Source organism: Lampris incognitus, chromosome 11 (genome assembly GCF_029633865.1).
Source record: "Lampris incognitus isolate fLamInc1 chromosome 11, fLamInc1.hap2, whole genome shotgun sequence".
Lineage (NCBI taxonomy): Eukaryota > Metazoa > Chordata > Actinopteri > Lampriformes > Lampridae > Lampris > Lampris incognitus.
In genome coordinates, this window is record NC_079221.1 from 16419185 (window position 1) to 16433486 (window position 14302).

At 42.2% G+C, this 14302-nt stretch overlaps 9 non-coding genes across 9 annotated transcripts; all 9 read right to left on the minus strand.

The window, feature by feature from the left end:
* Positions 1–141: 141 nt before the first annotated feature.
* Positions 142–223, minus strand: trnas-aga (transfer RNA serine (anticodon AGA)). The gene has a single exon. It is a non-coding gene; the product is annotated as a tRNA-Ser (tRNA).
* A 1557-nt stretch (positions 224–1780) lies between these two features.
* trnas-aga (transfer RNA serine (anticodon AGA)) lies at positions 1781–1862 on the minus strand. The gene has a single exon. It is a non-coding gene; the product is annotated as a tRNA-Ser (tRNA).
* A 1557-nt stretch (positions 1863–3419) lies between these two features.
* On the minus strand, positions 3420–3501 carry trnas-aga (transfer RNA serine (anticodon AGA)). Its single transcript has one exon. It is a non-coding gene; the product is annotated as a tRNA-Ser (tRNA).
* A 1557-nt stretch (positions 3502–5058) lies between these two features.
* Positions 5059–5140, minus strand: trnas-aga (transfer RNA serine (anticodon AGA)). The gene has a single exon. It is a non-coding gene; the product is annotated as a tRNA-Ser (tRNA).
* A 1557-nt stretch (positions 5141–6697) lies between these two features.
* On the minus strand, positions 6698–6779 carry trnas-aga (transfer RNA serine (anticodon AGA)). The gene has a single exon. It is a non-coding gene; the product is annotated as a tRNA-Ser (tRNA).
* A 1558-nt stretch (positions 6780–8337) lies between these two features.
* Positions 8338–8419, minus strand: trnas-aga (transfer RNA serine (anticodon AGA)). Its single transcript has one exon. It is a non-coding gene; the product is annotated as a tRNA-Ser (tRNA).
* A 1556-nt stretch (positions 8420–9975) lies between these two features.
* Positions 9976–10057, minus strand: trnas-aga (transfer RNA serine (anticodon AGA)). The gene has a single exon. It is a non-coding gene; the product is annotated as a tRNA-Ser (tRNA).
* A 1558-nt stretch (positions 10058–11615) lies between these two features.
* On the minus strand, positions 11616–11697 carry trnas-aga (transfer RNA serine (anticodon AGA)). The gene has a single exon. It is a non-coding gene; the product is annotated as a tRNA-Ser (tRNA).
* Positions 11698–13257: 1560 nt separating this feature from the next.
* Positions 13258–13339, minus strand: trnas-aga (transfer RNA serine (anticodon AGA)). The gene has a single exon. It is a non-coding gene; the product is annotated as a tRNA-Ser (tRNA).
* Between the last annotated feature and the right edge of the window lie 963 nt (positions 13340–14302).

Below are 14302 nucleotides of genomic sequence, written 5' to 3' on the forward strand. Positions count from 1 at the left end.
TCTAATCTATCGAAAGCCTGAATTTCGCTTGGCTAAGTAGAGGGAGGTTGGGCACCTTGTGTGAGAGGTAGCATCTCCATGTGGGGGTTGATGACATGTCATTGCTTTCAGCTGTGTGCTGTCAGACTAAACTCAAAGGTTCGTTGTCGGCAGGATTCAAACCTGCGCGGGGAAACCCCAATGGATTTCTACTCCATCGCCTTAACCACTCGGCCACGACAACTGCTTTGGTTTGGCTTTCTCTATTTAGTTCTCAATTATCTACCCAAAAAGGAGAGAAAGGTTTGAAAGAGCCTTTACTTGAATGAACGCCCTACCTTTACCAAGATATTTCTTTGGAGATTCCTTTGTGCGAAGAAAGCCAAAGGATTTCTGTTAGAAGACAGACAAACCCATTCATCCTAGAGACTACCCATCCCATTTATTTTCCAATTCAGGGTCCCATTTGGCCTTGTAAGTATTGAAGATACACACTATGGCTAAAAGTATGTGAACACCTGAATATTAAACCTATATTAGGTAGTTGAACAGCTCCTTCCAAAACCATGGATGTTAATACGGATTTGTTCCAACCATTGCTGCTATAACTGCCCCCACTTTTTTGTGAAGTCTGTCCACTAGATTTTGAAACACGGCTGTGGGGATTTGCTCCCATTCAGACACAAGTGCACTTGTGAGGTTGGACACTGATGTTGGCCAGGATGGCTTGTCTCGCAGTCAACATTACAGTTCAACCTGAAGATGTTCAATGCTGTTGACGTCAGGTCTAGGTGCAGGCCAGTCAAGTTTTACACACTGAATTCCTTTACGAATGAAGTCTTTCTTTGAATGGTCACCGGAGGTTTATCAAGAGATCAAAGCATGTCTTGATGGGACGGTAGTCCAGGGATTTCTGATACAGGACAGCTCTATCAAGTACCCTTGACATGTTTAAAAAATATTTCAACCTGAGTGAGCTGTCAGGAACCTACACTCGTTCTTATCAAGCAACAGCTTGAATTTTATGTTTGTAGGTTGGCTGGGGAAATGATTGTGTGGCCTCCTTTGTGAGGGTTGTTGTCGCCATGTGCGAATTGATAACATCTCCTACTTCAGCTATCTATTGTCAGAAGAAACTGAAAAACCATTGTTTTCAGCGTTTATTTTAAGCTGAAGGAGAGTTTGAATTTTAAGGATAGAAGATACACTCCAGACGAAACAGTAAATAAATGGAGATGCTGGGGATTGATCCCCGGACCCCACACATGCGAAGCACGTGCTCTATCACTGTGGTACATCCCTAACTACTGGCCTTAATTTAGTGTAATTTGTCGACAAACCCAATTTCCATGCAAGATGTTTTTCGGGTACAAGTCTCTCGTATGTTTTTTTTTTCTCACTTAAGTATGTGAAAAAGCAGCAGCGAAGCACATAAAAGAGCCTTCACACTGTGAAAAGTCCCACTTTCTCCAAAACACCTTCGAGTTGTTTTTATGAGCCTTTTTCATTTTCTTGCAGGCCTAGCCAAGTCACAATTTGAATTGCTTAGTGAAGGACAGAATTAAGTTTTGTAAAACATCTCAGTGTAACATTAAGGAGAGGGGATATATGAACACACTAGTCTTCAAACTCTGGTGATCTGCCAGCATCCTACAGTTGTTCTAATCTATCGAAAGCCTGAATTTCGCTTGGCTAAGTAGAGGGAGGTTGGGCACCTTTTGTGAGAGGTAGCATCTCCATGTGGGGGTTGATAACATGTCATTGCTTTCAGCTGTGTGCTGTCAGACTAAACTCAAAGGTTCGTTGTCGGCAGGATTCGAACCTGCGCGGGGAAACCCCAATGGATTTCTACTCCATCGCCTTAACCACTCGGCCACGACAACTGCTTTGGATTGGCTTTCTCTATTTAGTTCTCAATTATCTACCCAAAAAGGAGAGAAAAGTTTGAAAGAGCCTTTACTTGAATGAACGCCCTACCTTTACCAAGATATTTCTTTGGAGATTCCTTTGTGCGAAGAAAGCCAAAGGATTTCTGTTAGAAGACAGACAAACCCATTCATCCTAGAGACTACCCATCCCATTTATTTTCCAATTCAGGGTCCCATTTGGCCTTGTAAGTATTGAAGATACACTCTATGGCAAAAAGTATGTGAACACCTGAATATTAAACCTATATTAGGTAGTTGAACAGCTCCTTCCAAAACCATGGATGTTAATACGGATTTGTTCCAACCATTGCTGCTATAACTGCCCCCACTTTTTTGTGAAGTCTGTCCACTAGATTTTGAAACACGGCTGTGGGGATTTGCTCCCATTCAGACACAAGTGCACTTGTGAGGTTGGACACTGATGTTGGCCAGGATGGCTTGTCTCGCAGTCAACATTACAGTTCAACCTGAAGATGTTCAATGCTGTTGACGTCAGGTCTAGGTGCAGGCCAGTCAAGTTTTACACACTGAATTCTTTTACGAATGAAGTCTTTCTTTGAATGGTCACCGGAGGTTTATCAAGAGATCAAAGCATGTCTTGAAGGGACGGTGGTCCAGGGATTTCTGATACAGGACAGCTCTATCAAGTACCCTTGACATGTTTAAAACATATTTCAACCTGAGTGAGCTGTCAGGAACCTACACTCGTTCTTATCAAGCAACAGCTTGAATTTTATGTTTGTAGGTTGGCTGGGGAAATGATTGTGTGGCCTCCTTTGTGAGGGTTGTTGTCGCCATGTGCGAATTGATAACATCTCCTACTTCAGCTATCTATTGTCAGAAGAAACTGAAAAACCATTGTTTTCAGCGTTTATTTTAAGCTGAGGGAGAGTTTGAATTTTAAGGATAGAAGATACATTCCAGACGAAACAGTAAATAAATGGAGATGCTGGGGATTGATCCCCGGACCTCACACATGCGAAGCACGTGCTCTATCACTGTGGTACATCCCTAACTACTGGCCTTAATTTAGTGTAATTTGTCGACAAACCCAATTTCCATGTAAGATGTTTTTCGGGTACAAGTCTCTCGTATGTTTTTTTTTTCTCACTTAAGTACTTGAAAAAGCAGCAGCGAAGCATATAAAAGAGCCTTCACACTGTGAAAAGTCCCACTTTCTCCAAAACACCTTCGAGTTGTTTTTATGAGCCTTTTTCATTTTCTTGCAGGCCTAGCCAAGTCTCAATTTGAATTGCTTAGTGAAGGACAGAATTAAGTTTTGTAAAACATCTCAGTGTAACATTAAGGAGAGGGGATATATGAACACACTAGTCTTCAAACTCTGGTGATCTGCCAGCATCCTACAGTTGTTCTAATCTATCGAAAGCCTGAATTTCGCTTGGCTAAGTAGAGGGAGGTTGGGCACCTTGTGTGAGAGGTAGCATCTCCATGTGGGGGTTGATGACATGTCATTGCTTTCAGCTGTGTGCTGTCAGACTAAACTCAAAGGTTCGTTGTCGGCAGGATTCAAACCTGCGCGGGGAAACCCCAATGGATTTCTACTCCATCGCCTTAACCACTCGGCCACGACAACTGCTTTGGTTTGGCTTTCTCTATTTAGTTCTCAATTATCTACCCAAAAAGGAGAGAAAGGTTTGAAAGAGCCTTTACTTGAATGAACGCCCTACCTTTACCAAGATATTTCTTTGGAGATTCCTTTGTGCGAAGAAAGCCAAAGGATTTCTGTTAGAAGACAGACAAACCCATTCATCCTAGAGACTACCCATCCCATTTATTTTCCAATTCAGGGTCCCATTTGGCCTTGTAAGTATTGAAGATACACACTATGGCTAAAAGTATGTGAACACCTGAATATTAAACCTATATTAGGTAGTTGAACAGCTCCTTCCAAAACCATGGATGTTAATACGGATTTGTTCCAACCATTGCTGCTATAACTGCCCCCACTTTTTTGTGAAGTCTGTCCACTAGATTTTGAAACACGGCTGTGGGGATTTGCTCCCATTCAGACACAAGTGCACTTGTGAGGTTGGACACTGATGTTGGCCAGGATGGCTTGTCTCGCAGTCAACATTACAGTTCAACCTGAAGATGTTCAATGCTGTTGACGTCAGGTCTAGGTGCAGGCCAGTCAAGTTTTACACACTGAATTCTTTTACGAATGAAGTCTTTCTTTGAATGGTCACCGGAGGTTTATCAAGAGATCAAAGCATGTCTTGATGGGACGGTGGTCCAGGGATTTCTGATACAGGACAGCTCTATCAAGTACCCTTGACATGTTTAAAACATATTTCAACCTGAGTGAGCTGTCAGGAACCTACACTCGTTCTTATCAAGCAACAGCTTGAATTTTATGTTTGTAGGTTGGCTGGGGAAATGATTGTGTGGCCTCCTTTGTGAGGGTTGTTGTCGCCATGTGCGAATTGATAACATCTCCTACTTCAGCTATCTATTGTCAGAAGAAACTGAAAAACCATTGTTTTCAGCGTTTATTTTAAGCTGAGGGAGAGTTTGAATTTTAAGGATAGAAGATACATTCCAGACGAAACAGTAAATAAATGGAGATGCTGGGGATTGATCCCCGGACCTCACACATGCGAAGCACGTGCTCTATCACTGTGGTACATCCCTAACTACTGGCCTTAATTTAGTGTAATTTGTCGACAAACCCAATTTCCATGTAAGATGTTTTTCGGGTACAAGTCTCTCGTATGTTTTTTTTTTCTCACTTAAGTACTTGAAAAAGCAGCAGCGAAGCATATAAAAGAGCCTTCACACTGTGAAAAGTCCCACTTTCTCCAAAACACCTTCGAGTTGTTTTTATGAGCCTTTTTCATTTTCTTGCAGGCCTAGCCAAGTCTCAATTTGAATTGCTTAGTGAAGGACAGAATTAAGTTTTGTAAAACATCTCAGTGTAACATTAAGGAGAGGGGATATATGAACACACTAGTCTTCAAACTCTGGTGATCTGCCAGCATCCTACAGTTGTTCTAATCTATCGAAAGCCTGAATTTCGCTTGGCTAAGTAGAGGGAGGTTGGGCACCTTGTGTGAGAGGTAGCATCTCCATGTGGGGGTTGATGACATGTCATTGCTTTCAGCTGTGTGCTGTCAGACTAAACTCAAAGGTTCGTTGTCGGCAGGATTCAAACCTGCGCGGGGAAACCCCAATGGATTTCTACTCCATCGCCTTAACCACTCGGCCACGACAACTGCTTTGGTTTGGCTTTCTCTATTTAGTTCTCAATTATCTACCCAAAAAGGAGAGAAAGGTTTGAAAGAGCCTTTACTTGAATGAACGCCCTACCTTTACCAAGATATTTCTTTGGAGATTCCTTTGTGCGAAGAAAGCCAAAGGATTTCTGTTAGAAGACAGACAAACCCATTCATCCTAGAGACTACCCATCCCATTTATTTTCCAATTCAGGGTCCCATTTGGCCTTGTAAGTATTGAAGATACACACTATGGCTAAAAGTATGTGAACACCTGAATATTAAACCTATATTAGGTAGTTGAACAGCTCCTTCCAAAACCATGGATGTTAATACGGATTTGTTCCAACCATTGCTGCTATAACTGCCCCCACTTTTTTGTGAAGTCTGTCCACTAGATTTTGAAACACGGCTGTGGGGATTTGCTCCCATTCAGACACAAGTGCACTTGTGAGGTTGGACACTGATGTTGGCCAGGATGGCTTGTCTCGCAGTCAACATTACAGTTCAACCTGAAGATGTTCAATGCTGTTGACGTCAGGTCTAGGTGCAGGCCAGTCAAGTTTTACACACTGAATTCCTTTACGAATGAAGTCTTTCTTTGAATGGTCACCGGAGGTTTATCAAGAGATCAAAGCATGTCTTGATGGGACGGTAGTCCAGGGATTTCTGATACAGGACAGCTCTATCAAGTACCCTTGACATGTTTAAAAAATATTTCAACCTGAGTGAGCTGTCAGGAACCTACACTCGTTCTTATCAAGCAACAGCTTGAATTTTATGTTTGTAGGTTGGCTGGGGAAATGATTGTGTGGCCTCCTTTGTGAGGGTTGTTGTCGCCATGTGCGAATTGATAACATCTCCTACTTCAGCTATATATTGTCAGAAGAAACTGAAAAACCATTGTTTTCAGCGTTTATTTTAAGCTGAGGGAGAGTTTGAATTTTAAGGATAGAAGATACATTCCAGACGAAACAGTAAATAAATGGAGATGCTGGGGATTGATCCCCGGACCTCACACATGCGAAGCACGTGCTCTATCACTGTGGTACATCCCTAACTACTGGCCTTAATTTAGTGTAATTTGTCAACAAACCCAATTTCCATGCAAGATGCTTTTCGGGTACAAGTCTCTCGTATGTTTTTTTTTTCTCACTTAAGAATGTGAAAAAGCAGCAGCGAAGCACATAAAAGAGCCTTCACACTGTGAAAAGTCCCACTTTCTCCAAAACACCTTCGAGTTGTTTTTATGAGCCTTTTTCATTTTCTTGCAGGCCTAGCCAAGTCACAATTTGAATTGCTTAGTGAAGGACAGAATTAAGTTTTGTAAAACATCTCAGTGTAACATTAAGGAGAGGGGATATATGAGCACACTAGTCTTCAAACTCTGGTGATCTGCCAGCATCCTACAGTTGTTCTAATCTATCGAAAGCCTGAATTTCACTTGGCTAAGTAGAGGGAGGTTGGGCACCTTGTGTGAGAGGTAGCATCTCCATGTGGGGGTTGATAACATGTCATTGCTTTCAGCTGTGTGCTGTCAGACTAAACTCAAAGGTTCGTTGTCGGCAGGATTCGAACCTGCGCGGGGAAACCCCAATGGATTTCTACTCCATCGCCTTAACCACTCGGCCACGACAACTGCTTTGGTTTGGCTTTCTCTATTTAGTTCTCAATTATCTACCCAAAAAGGAGAGAACGGTTTGAAAGAGCCTTTACTTGAATGAACGCCCTACCTTTACCAAGATATTTCTTTGGAGATTCCTTTGTGGGAAGAAAGCCAAAGGATTTCTGTTAGAAGATAGACAAACCCATTCATCCTAGAGACTACCCATCCCATTTATTTTCCAATTCAGGGACCCATTTGGCCTTGTAAGTATTGAAGATACACTCTATGGCTAAAAGTATGTGAACGCCTGAACATTACACCTATATTGGGTAGTTGAACAGCTCCTTCCAAAACCATGGATGTTAATACGGATTTGGTCCAACCATTGCTACTATAACTGCCCCGCTTTTTTGTGAAGGCTGTCCAATAGATTTTGAAACATGGCTGTGGGGATTTGCTCCCATTCAGCCACAAGTGCACTTGTGAGGTTGGACACTGATGTTGGCCGGGATGGCTTGTCTCGCAGTCAACATTACAGTTCAACCTGAAGATGTTCAATGCTGTTGACGTCAGGTCTAGGTGCAGGCCAGTCAAGTTTTACACACTGAATTCCTTTACGAATGAAGTCTTTCTTTGAATGGTCACCGGAGGTTCATCAAGAGATCAAAGCATGTCTTGATGGGACGGTAGTCCAGGGATTTCTGATACAGGACAGCTCTATCAAGTACCCTTGACATGTTTAAAAAATATTTCAACCTGAGTGAGCTGTCAGGAACCTACACTCGTTCTTATCAAGCAACAGCTTGAATTTTATGTTTGTAGGTTGGCTGAGGAAATGATTGTGTGGCCTCCTTTGTGAGGGTTGTTGTCGCCATGTGCGAATTGATAACATCTCCTACTTTCAGCTATCTATTGTCAGAAGAAACTGAAAAACCATTGTTTTCAGCGTTTATTTTAAGCTGAGGGAGAGTTTGAATTTTAAGGATAGAAGATACATTCCAGACGAAACAGTAAATAAATGGAGATGCTGGGGATTGATCCCCGGACCTCACACATGCGAAGCACGCGCTCTATCACTGTGGTACATCCCCTAACTACTGGCCTTAATTTAGTGTAATTTGTCGACAAACCCAATTTCCATGCAAGATGTTTTTCAGGTACAAGTCTCTCGTATGTTTTTTTTTCTCACTTAAGTATGTGAAAAAGCAGCAGCGAAGCACATAAAAGAGCCTTCACACTCTGAAAAGTGCCACTTTCTCCAAAACACCTTCGAGTTGTTTTTATGAGCCTTTTTCATTTTCTTGCAGGCCTAGCCAAGTCACAATTCGAATTGCTTAATGAAGGACAGAATTAAGTTTTGTAAAACATCTCAGTGTAACATTAAGGAGAGGGGATATATGAACACACTAGTCTTCAAACTCTGATGATCTGCCAGCAACCTGCAGTTGTTCTAATCTATCTAAAGCCTGAATTTCGGTTGGCTAAGTAGAGGGAGGTTGGGCACCATGTGTGAGAGGTAGCATCTCCATGTGGGGGGTTGATAACATGTCATAGCTTTCAGCTGTCTGTTGTCAGACTAAACTCAAAGTTTCGTTGTCGGCAGGCTTCGAACCTGCGCGGGGAAACCCCAATGGATTTCTACTCCATCGCCTTAACTACTCGGCCACGACAACTGCTTCAGTTTGGCTTTCTCTATTTAGTTCTCAATTATCTACCCAAAAAGGAGAGAGGTTTGAAAGAGCCTTTACTTGAATGAACGCCCTACCTTTACCAAGATATTTCTTTGGAGATTCCTTTGTGGGAAGAAAGCCAAAGGATTTCTGTTAGAAGATAGACAAACCCATTCATCCTAGAGACTACCCATCCCATTTATTTTCCAATTCAGGGTCCCATTTGGCCTTGTAAGTATTGAAGATACACTCTATGGCTAAAAGTATGTGAACACCTGAATATTACACCTATATTAGGTAGTTGAACAGCTCCTTCCAAAACCATGGATGTTAATATGGATTTGGTCCAACCATTGCTGCTATAACTGCCCCCGCTTTTTTGTGAAGGCTGTCCACTAGATTTTGAAACACGGCTGTGGGGATTTGCTCCCATTCAGCCACAAGTGCACTTGTGAGGTTCGACACTGATGTTGGCCGGGATGGCTTGTCTCGCAGTCAACATTACAGTTCAACCTGAAGATGTTCAATGCTGTTGACGTCAGGTCTAGGTGCAGGCCAGTCAAGTTTTTACACACTGAATTCCTTTACGAATGAAGTCTTTCTTTGAATGGTCACCGGAGGTTTATCAAGAGATCAAAGCATGTCTTGAAGGGGCGGTAGTCCAGGGATTTCTGATACAGGACAGCTCTATCAAGTACCCTTGAAATGTTTAAAAAATATTTCAACCTGAGGGAGCTGTTAGGAACCTACACTCGTTCTTATCAAGCAACAGCTTGAATTTTATGTTTGTAGGTTGGCTGAGGAAATGATTGTGTGGCCTCCTTTGTGAGGGTTGTTGTCGCCATGTGCGAATTGATAACATCTCCTACTTTCAGCTATCTATTGTCAGAAGAAACTGAAAAACCATTGTTTTCAGCGTTTATTTTAAGCTGAGGGAGAGTTTGAATTTTAAAGATAGAAGATACATTCCAGACGAAACAGTAAATAAATGGAGATGCTGGGGATTGATCCCCGGACCTCACACATGCGAAGCACGTGCTCTATCACTGTGGTACATCCCTAACTACTGGCCTTAATTTAGTGTAATTTGTCGACAAACCCAATTTCCATGCAAGATGTTTTTCGGGTACAAGTCTCTCGTATGTTTTTTTTTCTCACTTAAGTATGTGAAAAAGCAGCAGCGAAGCACATAAAAGAGCCTTCACACTGTGAAAAGTCCCACTTTCTCCAAAACACCTTCGAGTTGTTTTTATGAGCCTTTTTCATTTTCTTGCAGGCCTAGCCAAGTCACAATTTGAATTGCTTAGTGAAGGACAGAATTAAGTTTTGTAAAACATCTCAGTGTAACATTAAGGAGAGGGGATATATGAACACACTAGTCTTCAAACTCTGGTGATCTGCCAGCATCCTACAGTTGTTCTAATCTATCGAAAGCCTGAATTTCACTTGGCTAAGTAGAGGGAGGTTGGGCACCTTGTGTGAGAGGTAGCATCTCCATGTGGGGGTTGATAACATGTCATTGCTTTCAGCTGTGTGCTGTCAGACTAAACTCAAAGGTTCGTTGTCGGCAGGATTCGAACCTGCGCGGGGAAACCCCAATGGATTTCTACTCCATCGCCTTAACCACTCGGCCACGACAACTGCTTTGGTTTGGCTTTCTCTATTTAGTTCTCAATTATCTACCCAAAAAGGAGAGAAAGGTTTGAAAGAGCCTTTACTCGAATGAACGCCCTACCTTTACCAAGATATTTCTTTGAAGATTCCTTTGTGGGAAGAAAGCCAAAGGATTTCTGTTAGAAGATAGACAAACCCATTCATCCTAGAGACTACCCATCCCATTTATTTTCCAATTCAGGGACCCATTTGGCCTTGTAAGTATTGAAGATACACTCTATGGCTAAAAGTATGTGAACGCCTGAACATTACACCTATATTGGGTAGTTGAACAGCTCCTTCCAAAACCATGGATGTTAATACGGATTTGGTCCAACCATTGCTGCTATAACTGCCCCGCTTTTTTGTGAAGGCTGTCCAATAGATTTTGAAACATGGCTGTGGGGATTTGCTCCCATTCAGCCACAAGTGCACTTGTGAGGTTGGACACTGATGTTGGCCGGGATGGCTTGTCTCGCAGTCAACATTACAGTTCAACCTGAAGATGTTCAATGCTGTTGACGTCAGGTCTAGGTGCAGGCCAGTCAAGTTTTACACACTGAATTCCTTTACGAATGAAGTCTTTCTTTGAATGGTCACCGGAGGTTCATCAAGAGATCCAAGCATGTCTTGAAGGGGCGGTAGTCCAGGGATTTCTGATACAGGACAGCTCTATCAAGTACCCTTGACATGTTTAAAAAATATTTCAACCTGAGTGAGCTGTCAGGAACCTACACTCGTTCTTATCAAGCAACAGCTTGAATTTTATGTTTGTAGGTTGGCTGAGGAAATGATTGTGTGGCCTCCTTTGTGAGGGTTGTTGTCGCCATGTGCGAATTGATAACATCTCCTACTTTCAGCTATCTATTGTCAGAAGAAACTGAAAAACCATTGTTTTCAGCGTTTATTTTAAGCTGAGGGAGAGTTTGAATTTTAAGGATAGAAGATACATTCCAGACGAAACAGTAAATAAATGGAGATGCTGGGGATTGATCCCCGGACCTCACACATGCGAAGCACGCGCTCTATCACTGTGGTACATCCCCTAACTACTGGCCTTAATTTAGTGTAATTTGTCGACAAACCCAATATCCATGCAAGATGTTTTTCGGGTACAAGTCTCTCGTATGTTTTTTTTTCTCACTTAAGTATGTGAAAAAGCAGCAGCGAAGCACATAAAAGAGCCTTCACACTGTGAAAAGTGCCACTTTCTCCAAAACACCTTCGAGTTGTTTTTATGAGCCTTTTTCATTTTCTTGCAGGCCTAGCCAAGTCACAATTTGAATTGCTTAGTGAAGGACAGAATTAAGTTTTGTAAAACATCTCAGTGTAACATTAAGGAGAGGGGATATATGAACACACTAGTCTTCAAACTCTGATGATCTGCCAGCAACCTGCAGTTGTTCTAATCTATCTAAAGCCTGAATTTTGGTTGGCTAAGTAGAGGGAGGTTGGGCACCTTGTGTGAGAGGTAGCATCTCCATGTGGGGGGTTGATAACATGTCATAGCTTTCAGCTGTCTGTTGTCAGACTAAACTCAAGGTTTCGTTGTCGGCAGGATTCGAACCTGCGCGGGGAAACCCCAATGGATTTCTACTCCATCGCCTTAACCACTCAGCCACGACAACTGCTTTGGTTTGGCTTTCTCTATTTAGTTCTCAATTATCTACCCAAAAAGGAGAGAAAGGTTTGAAAGAGCCTTTACTTGAATGAACGCCCTACCTTTACCAAGATATTTCTTTGGAGATTCCTTTGTGGGAAGAAAGCCAAAGGATTTCTGTTAGAAGATAGACAAACCCATTCATCCCTAGAGACTACCCATCCCATTTATTTTCCAATTCAGGGACCCATTTGGCCTTGTAAGTATTGAAGATACACTCTATGGCTAAAAGTATGTGAACACCTGAATATTACACCTATATTAGGTAGTTGAACAGCTCCTTCCAAAACCATGGATGTCAATATGGATTTGGTCCAACCATTGCTGCTATAACTGCCCCCGCTTTTTTGTGAAGGCTGTCCACTAGATTTTGAAACACGGCTGTGGGGATTTGCTCCCATTCAGCCACAAGTGCACTTGTGAGGTTGGACACTGATGTTGGCCGGGATGGCTTGTCTCGCAGTCAACATTACAGTTCAACCTGAAGATGTTCAATGCTGTTGACGTCAGGTCTAGGTGCAGGCCAGTCAAGTTTTACACACTGAATTCCTTTACGAATGAAGTCTTTCTTTGAATGGTCACCGGAGGTTCATCAAGAGATCAAAGCATGTCTTGAAGGGGCGGTAGTCCAGGGATTTCTGATACAGGACAGCTCTATCAAGTACCCTTGACATGTTTAAAAAATATTTCAACCTGAGTGAGCTGTCAGGAACCTACACTCGTTCTTATCAAGCAACAGCTTGAATTTTATGTTTGTAGGTTGGCTGAGGAAATGATTGTGTGGCCTCCTTTGTGAGGGTTGTTGTCGCCATGTGCGAATTGATAACATCTCCTACTTTCAGCTATCTATTGTCAGAAGAAACTGAAAAACCATTGTTTTCAGCGTTTATTTTAAGCTGAGGGAGAGTTTGAATTTTAAGGATAGAAGATACATTCCAGACGAAACAGTAAATAAATGGAGATGCTGGGGATTGATCCCCGGACCTCACACATGCGAAGCACGCGCTCTATCACTGTCGTACATCCCCTAACTACTGGCCTTAATTTAGTGTAATTTGTCGACAAACCCAATATCCATGCAAGATGTTTTTCGGGTACAAGTCTCTCGTATGTTTTTTTTTCTCACTTAAGTATGTGAAAAAGCAGCAGCGAAGCACATAAAAGAGCCTTCACACTGTGAAAAGTGCCACTTTCTCCAAAACACCTTCGAGTTGTTTTTATGAGCCTTTTTCATTTTCTTGCAGGCCTAGCCAAGTCACAATTTGAATTGCTTAGTGAAGGACAGAATTAAGTTTTGTAAAACATCTCAGTGTAACATTAAGGAGAGGGGATATATGAACACACTAGTCTTCAAACTCTGATGATCTGCCAGCAACCTGCAGTTGTTCTAATCTATCTAAAGCCTGAATTTCGGTTGGCTAAGTAGAGGGAGGTTGGGCACCTTGTGTGAGAGGTAGCATCTCCATGTGGGGGGTTGATAACATGTCATAGCTTTCAGCTGTCTGTTGTCAGACTAAACTCAAAGTTTCGTTGTCGGCAGGATTCGAATCTGCGCGGGGAAACCCCAATGGATTTCTACTCCATCGCCTTAACCACTCAGCCACGACAACTGCTTTGGTTTGGCTTTCTCTATTTAGTTCTCAATTATCTACCCAAAAAGGAGAGAAAGGTTTGAAAGAGCCTTTACTTGAATGAACGCCCTACCTTTACCAAGATATTTCTTTGGAGATTCCTTTGTGGGAAGAAAGCCAAAGGATTTCTGTTAGAAGATAGACAAACCCATTCATCCCTAGAGACTACCCATCCCATTTATTTTCCAATTCAGGGACCCATTTGGCCTTGTAAGTATTGAAGATACACTCTATGGCTAAAAGTATGTGAACACCTGAATATTACACCTATATTAGGTAGTTGAACAGCTCCTTCCAAAACCATGGATGTCAATATGGATTTGGTCCAACCATTGCTGCTATAACTGCCCCCGCTTTTTTGTGAAGGCTGTCCACTAGATTTTGAAACACGGCTGTGGGGATTTGCTCCCATTCAGCCACAAGTGCACTTGTGAGGTTCGACACTGATGTTGGCCGGGATGGCTTGTCTCGCAGTCAACATTACAGTTGAACCTGAAGATGTTCAATGCTGTTGACATCAGGTCTAGGTGCAGGCCAGTCAAGTTTTTACACACTGAATTCCTTTACGAATGAAGTCTTTCTTTGAATGGTCACCGGAGGTTTGTCAAGAGATCAAAGCATGTCTTGAAGGGGCGGTAGTCCAGGGATTTCTGATACAGGACAGCTCTATCAAGTACCATTGACATGTTTAAAAAATATTTCAACCTGAGGGAGCTGTCAGGAACCTACACTCGTTCTTATCAAGCAACAGCTCGAATTTTATGTTTGTAGGTTGGCTGAGGAAATGATTGTGTGGCATCCTTTGTGAGGGTTGTTGTCGCCATGTGCGAATTGATAACATCTCCTACTTTCAGCTATCTATTGTCAGAAGAAACTGAAAAACCATTGTTTTCAGTGTTTATTTTAAGCTGAGGGAGAGTTTGAATTTTAAGGATAGAAGAT